This window comes from Atta colombica, unplaced genomic scaffold, assembly GCF_001594045.1.
Source record: "Atta colombica isolate Treedump-2 unplaced genomic scaffold, Acol1.0 scaffold11, whole genome shotgun sequence".
In the NCBI taxonomy this organism is placed as follows: Eukaryota; Metazoa; Arthropoda; class Insecta; order Hymenoptera; family Formicidae; genus Atta; species Atta colombica.
The window spans coordinates 1403372-1409992 of NW_017259195.1; the positions used below are offsets into that span (position 1 = coordinate 1403372).

General features: G+C 36.3%; 1 protein-coding gene across 1 annotated transcript in view; it reads right to left on the reverse strand.

The window, feature by feature from the left end:
• The window catches only part of LOC108693773 (alpha-mannosidase 2), a 194600-nt gene extending 192143 nt beyond the window's left edge, over positions 1-2457 (reverse strand). The window contains exon 1 of the mRNA XM_018202911.1: positions 2257-2457. The gene's annotated coding sequence lies outside the window, so the exon portion shown is untranslated. The remainder of the gene's footprint in view (positions 1-2256) is intronic.
• Between the last annotated feature and the right edge of the window lie 4164 nt (positions 2458-6621).

Consider the following 6621-nt stretch of genomic DNA (forward strand, 5'->3'; position numbering starts at 1 on the left):
TATATATATAGAGAGAGAGAGAGAGAGAGAGAGAGAGAGAGAGAAAGAGATCTTATTCTTTCTAAACTAATAGTGACAACTTCATAGGAATATGCGTGCAGTCTATACTTATTACATTTATTATTATCACTCAATATCGCAAATATGCGTATCTGCTAGAACAGAGGTTAGAACTGAGAACTCGACACGAAAAAGCTATAATTGCTGTAATTTCATATTCTTCGAAAATTGTCTTGTTGTCTTGTTCGAAGAAAAATGCATTTATCAAGAAAGAGAGAGAAAGATAATTAGATGTAATTGTTTGTGACGCATGAGAGTAAACGTATTTTTCTGCATATTTTCTCAAATGAAGCAACGTTATTCAGTAAGGCAATTGTTCACGCGTTATTTAATTAATGAATTTATAATTTGCATTCAAAATAATAGTCGCTGATACCTTGGGGTTTATTCATTAAACTTCTTTAAATCTCCAATTTTAGGAATAAATCATCCGATTAAATTTGTGCCGGAATATATTACGCAAATTACTTAAAATTACCATTGAATATTACTAATATTAATATTTGATGTGCCAATTAACTGCGTATTACTATTAGAAATGACTATCTAATAGCCGGATGTAATTACGAAATTAATACGCAATTGAATTCGGTCGATGCGTATTAATATATAACGGCGTCAACTCGCATTTGCAACTAACTTCGAAACGCCATGAATATCTTTTTGCATTACGAAATTACGTACCAGAAAGATTGTGAATTGACAAACAAGCGCACAATATAACGTGGACATTTCAGGGAGTATCACGAATTAGTGAAATTAGAGCTTTTTCATTTTTTTGAACTGAATTTCTAGCATGATTCATTTCTTTGTTTTATCCAATATGGAGAGAAAAAAGGAGAGATGAATTATGCAAGATGTTCAACTGAAAAAATAGACTTTAGCTCGTCTCGTAAATTTAAGACTTTTCACTTATAGTTACTTAAAAATTATTTAAAAAATTCTTCAATGAATTTCATTGCTGAGTTCCTTGGTAATCTTTAATCTTTAGGTAATCATATATTATAAAAATAGAGTTAAATATGTAACGAATGACTTTTCATGAGCAGAAATTATTCATGCAGAAAAAATTTTTATAAAAAAAGCTGTATTTGTAAGAAATAAACATTAATTAGCAATTTTATATAATGAGTACAGCTATTCTAATATAAATGAAAAAGCTTCGCATGTTCCCGAGATCTTAGAAGCTAAACTTCTTGATAGTACAAATTCTTCTTTTGTATTCAAATAATGCGATTTTTCATTTTTATTTATTTTTAAGATAATATATTTCAATTATTACATACCTTTTAGGAAAAATAATTTTGAAAAATGTACTGTCTATTTTATTCTTTGTTAATAAATTACTAATTAACGTTTTTACTTTTTAAAATAAGATTTTTCTAAAAAGATATTTCTTTTGTAAGATAATTTTTTGTATTCACTATAATTTAATTTAATTTTCTGTGTAAAAATAATATTGTGTACACATTTAAATGTGTAAATCCGTTTTTATGTATACAATACAATGCGTTATTTTTGCATGCAAAAAAACCAAATCGCACATGCATAAAAATATTTATTATATATTTAGATTTGCAGTGTGTAGTGCACGACTCTTTTCACATCAAGAAATTTATTTTTTATTACATTGAAAAAAAAGATTAGTTGCTGTAACAATTTAGATAGTAAAATATGACATAGTATTTTTATATGGCTGCAGCAATCAGTTTTTGGTTGTAGCTGCAAATTTTTAGTTGTGTTAGCCGCAGTGTCAGTATATGATTTTGATATAGCAGCCATATAAAAATGCTATGTCATATTTTACTATCTAAATTGTTGCAACAACTAATCTTTTCTTTCAGTGTACTGTACTAAACTAGAACTTTTTTTGCCCTCATCAATTTTAAATCCAATATTCTAATAAACAAGCTGGCATTATTTATCGTTATTTTTACGTCAAATTTACGATAAATAACAGCTTATTTGTTGAGTTTGACTTAATAAGTACAAAAAAGTATACTCGTTCGACTGTAAAAAATAGACTTATTCAGACAAGGTCTATTCGCGTTGCATGCACTTTGTGCATGAACATCTTCGTTTTCTCTTTAATATCTCTTTAAATATTTATTTCATTTTTGAATGTAATGATTTTCAGGAATTTCAAGCAATATGAATAGACCTGGTCCGAGAGATCACATTTGTCTTTACACTCACCTGTCATCGCGGCGTCGCAGGTATTCACCGTCACAGAGATCCTCGAGATGCACCTCCAGAGAGCCTGGCGGGGCTCACAGTCGGTCGTGTGTGGTCCAGTCGCACAAGAAGCAGCACTACACTTTCGCGTAACGGAAATCCACTCTTTCTTCGGAGGCTCCGGAGAAACACGCGCGCGAGAATCACTCTTCTCGGCGTACAATCAACACCATACGCGCGATCGCGGTCCGCGCGGAATGGCGAGTGTCGTTCAAAGTCAAGGGAGAGCGGCGTCGAAATTCAAGCGCGTCACGTGACGCGTCTCCGCCGCCGTGATTGGCCGTCGCGCCTTTTCTCCCGCGCACTGCTCGCCACACTTCACGTTTCCCGCGAACGGGATGAATGAGGCTCGATTCTTCTCTGGTAATTGTGGTAGAATCGCGCGGGCGATTTCGTCAAGATCCTTCTCGCGATTACATGAAATTCTTCCCGATAAAATCGCGACACGCGCCGATCGTCCACTCCATTCCATCCGCGAGAATTCAATTCAGACGCGCCATAATGAAAATGTATTCGCGCGCCCAACTTCACGCTGATTCGCGAGTGAAGTTTATTGCCAATCGAAATCTTCATGAATTTTTTCGCTCCTTTTTAATTTAGTAACTCCCAATTCTTTCACAAGCTTCAATTCGGCAAATAAAAACAAAAAAATTTGTGGAAAACAAGATCGTTTTAAACATGCACAATAAACTCAGTTATTTCCATCAGAAACTTTGAAAAATTTGAAGACGGTGCAATAAACCGGAGTAAAACCACTTCTATTCCGAGGTCAAATAGTTTCGACAAACACACAAAAATCTTCTGAATGTCTTTCCAGCTAGAGACACTTTGCGCAGAATTCCACCGATGTCTCTTTCTTCTTTAATTACGGCACTTGGGAGTAAAAGTCAATACGCAAGCAGAACCTCGCGAGTATTTCAGACGAACAGAAAAGGCGTTATGTTGAAGGACAAAAAAAGTTAAGAACAGAGTGGAAGTCTCGATTTCTCCAACGAATTCCGTCATGAATCTCGGCGTTAAGATTCGCGAGCGGCGTGAAGTGCGGCTCGAATTCGAGTTTCGTCACGTGACGCTCGCCAGCCAATCGGGATCCGTTTTAGACTCGGCCTCGTCGCTGCGTCCGTGAAATTCGAAATTCGCCGTTCAAGGTTGTTTGTTTGTCCCTTGTGTTTACGTCTCGCCTTCGCGTATGGGGCGACGCAACGACCGCTTATCCGCGAAGAAAATAACGGACGACGCTACGTTCGACGGTGTTCCTCGAGACGACGAGAGAAGAGAAAGAAGATAGCTGCATCAGATAATACACCCACGAAGGAAGAGGATTCGGACGGGTCTCCCGCCGCGAGGAAACAACACGATGGTAACGTCGTGGAAGGACAGGAGGTGAGCGAGCGGCACGGCGGCGCGGCCAGTTCCTGCGCCGCTCGTCCTTCTTTCTCTCTTTCCCCTCCCCGCCCCTCTCTCTCTTTCTGTCTCACTTCTTCTCTCCCACCCTGCGGGCGTACGCGGCTACGGCCGTGCCACGCGGAGCTCACGTCGACCGCGTCTCGCGGAGAATTACACGCCGTGGACTTACATCGAGAAGAAATAACGAGAGACATTGGCGCACACGAGACGACAAGACATTGTACGACGCGACCTCCGCAATCCGCGGAAGGACTGTCGTCCGAACTACGTTCGCCCGCGCCCCGCCATTGGCGTCATGGACGCAGAGCGCAGAGGACGCAAGCGGTAGGAGCAGGAGCGAGAACGAGGCTGCGCGCGACGAAGAAGGAGTGGGCGGCGAAGTAGGGGGGGGGGGAGAGCGTGGATCGCCGGCGCGGCGCGGACGACGGGTGATGGGCCGGGGCAGGCCGGAGGTGGTGAGAGTGAGAGAATACGATCGAAGACCTTGCGACGTGGTACGTGACACGATGTGCACGACGAGGACGGGTACGGCGCGGCGCCACGACCCGGAGGCCGGAGCAGGGTGAACGAGAGCGAGAGGGATGCTTCGCAGGATCGTAGACAGCTACCGCGAACGCCACGGCGACGCGACGCGACGTCGTCGTCGCCTCATCCTCGTCGGTAAGTACGTTTCTCCCCTTCATTATTGACTCGCGTGCCGCGGATGCTTCTCCCTGGATGCGCATCGATCCCCTCTCGTCGAGATATTTGAATTCCGAAATGATTATGCGAAATGACCGCGCTGTGTATTTCGCGTTAATAAGTATACGAGAAATGAGAAAACGTTTTTTTTTTATTTTGAATTTATGAAACGAAGATGTTTTCTGAGAAATCGTACGCCAATTTTTGACTTTGTTACATTTAAGCCGATATTTCATAATCCGTTCTTCTTGTAAAACTTTCTTAAGGAAATTCTAAAGTGACAGAATTATTAACAGGTTTAAAAGTACTCCGAATTGTACAAATTGTAAATTCTCTTACACAATTAAAATACGCATTAAAAAAAGATACGAGACGATCTATTTAACGAGAAATAAAAAACAATTAAAAATTAGATTTATTGTTATTGCAATTTTTAAACTTTTTTTCAATACCTCATTAAATCGACCGTTTTCTTGTACCTTTTTTTTTGTATATGTTTTTATTGTATAAAAGAATTTTGCTGTGTATAATTCGGGATACTTTTTAATCTGTAATGTCGATTACTCTGTCATTTTAGGATCCCTTAAAATGCTTAGATGACGATTCTGACTAGCTTGTGACATTTTAAAACCTAAAGTCATCTCTTAGATGGTCTTGAATACGAGAATCGATTATGAATACTGGCCTTAGCATTTAATTGTTGTTTATTGCAAATACACATTTCAGTGTAATTTGTATTGCTCTTGCAAATTATTTGTTAAATTATAAAAATCTTTGTCGATACAGGAATTATTGTACAATATTACAGAAATATTTCTTATTTTTTCAATTTCTAAATTTTTATAAACATACACCATTAGATGGAGTCAAAGAAACAATGGTAACTTAATCCTTTCAGTTAAATAATCTTTTGTTATTTTTAATTTTGTATATTATTTGCAATTTCTGCGTCAAAAATATAAATCAATCCATTTCTGCGATTAGTTTCTAAGTAAACATCATTCATATTAATACACTTATACCCGTTTCTATGTAGTTTAATTTTAATCTTGGTTCAACTTGCTCTTTTTTTAATTCTTAGTCTAGAGCAAGATGAAAAGTTAATTAAACCAAGATTAAAATTAAGCTACATTAATAAAAATGGGCATCAGAAAAAAATAAAGAATATTAATAGAATAAATAACTTAATAAATAACAAAATTTGAGTTGATCTTAATACATTTCTTTTTTACTACGATATTTTTCTAAATTGTTTAAATCTATTAATATTATAATGTGAGAAAAAGTTCGTGGCGTTTTTGGCATGGCATTAAAAAAACGCCACGGACTTTTTCCTATATCTAATATAATAAAATATCGAAATGAGTAAAAATAATTCTTAAATAGGGTATTTAATATTATTTATTTAAGTGAATTTAAGTGTATTTTTTACGTAAATATTAGTCGCAGAGTTTTAAGAAGTTTTCCTCGCGCTGATTATAATATTTTTCACTGGCAGAACTGATGCACACTCAGTGCACTTTAAATGCACTTAAAGCTGTTGTACACTAATCTAATCTGAATATAAAAGTAAGATATCTCAATTAATAAAATATCCAATGTATATTATCAAATAACACAATAAAATGTATTGAGGATTTCACGATTTAATTCGTATCTATATTTTTATTAAACGAACATCTTTACGTCGATTTGTGTACAACGGCTTTAAAGTACACTGAGTCCGTACCAGCTTTGCCAGTGAAAAACGCTATTAGATTATTGGATCAATTCTATTGATATATTGATTGAAATAGATTCGTAAAACTCGTTATTTGTTCTCCTAGTACTTGTAAGAATTTATGACTGATGTTATAATTCTATGCTACGTATCGTAAGATATACGATCATTTATAAATATTTACGATTTCTTGTAAACCTTACGACTAGCAGAAAACTGTCTGTAAAGATATTGCATATATTAGGTATGGGAAAAAGTTCGTGGCGTTTTTCCCGTTAGATGTAACCTAATAGTTATAAACGCTTATAAGTTCTTACAAGTTTTACGAGAACAAGTTACGAGCCTTACGATTTTGCTTAGAATTGATTCATATATTTAGTTTTATATTTGAGGGATAATATTACCTAAAAAAAAAAAAAAAACTTTCATTTACAAAATAAACGTTCTACTAAATATGGTTATTAACTGCGTTCAGTAGAAAAAGCAAATTTGCAACTGTAAAATTCTTTAATATGCTT